A 703-nucleotide genomic window follows, 5' to 3' on the forward strand; every position below is an offset into this window, starting at 1 on the left:
GGAATTACAGGCATGCGCTACCACGCCCGGCTGATTTTTTGATTTATTGTAGAGATGAGGTCTCGCCAAGTTGCCCAGGCGGGTCTCGAACCCGCGGGCTCAGGCAATCCACTCACCTCAGCCTCCCAAGGCGCGGGATTACAGGCTGAGCCACCGAGTCCGACTCTTTTTTCTTTTTGAGTTGGAGTCTCATTCTTTGTCGCCCAGGCTGGAGTGCAGTGGCACGCTGACGGTCACCGCAGCCTCGACTTGCTGGGCTTAGGAGATCCTTCTGCCTCACTCTTCCAAGTAGCTGGAACTGCACACGCACGCCACCACGCCCGGCTAGTTTTTGTGATTTATTGTAGAGACGAGGTTTCACCAAGTTGCCCAGGGTGGCCTCGAACTCCCAGGCTCAGGCAATCCTCTCGCCTCGGCCTCCCAAAGTGCTGGGATTGCAGGGTGAGCCACCTCACCCGACCGAATCCTGGTTTTTCATACTGTCTGAGTTAGAGCCACCTGTGGTCCTGCCCTGCCCCGGGACTCAGTTTCCCTGCCTATAGCACAGGCCTCTGCACTCGCGAACCCTGCGGGGGCTCGAAGCCCTGCAGGAGCGGCGGCCGCCGCCAGGGGGCGCCTCCTCGATGACTCGGCGCTCTGCTGGCTAGGCGCCGGCGCGTCGCCCGCTCGACTGGTCGGGCCTGGGCGGCCCGAGCGCCGCCGG

This window comes from Carlito syrichta, unplaced genomic scaffold (assembly GCF_000164805.1).
Source record: "Carlito syrichta isolate Samal-C Ts95f unplaced genomic scaffold, Tarsius_syrichta-2.0.1 Scaffold315850, whole genome shotgun sequence".
Lineage (NCBI taxonomy): Eukaryota > Metazoa > Chordata > Mammalia > Primates > Tarsiidae > Carlito > Carlito syrichta.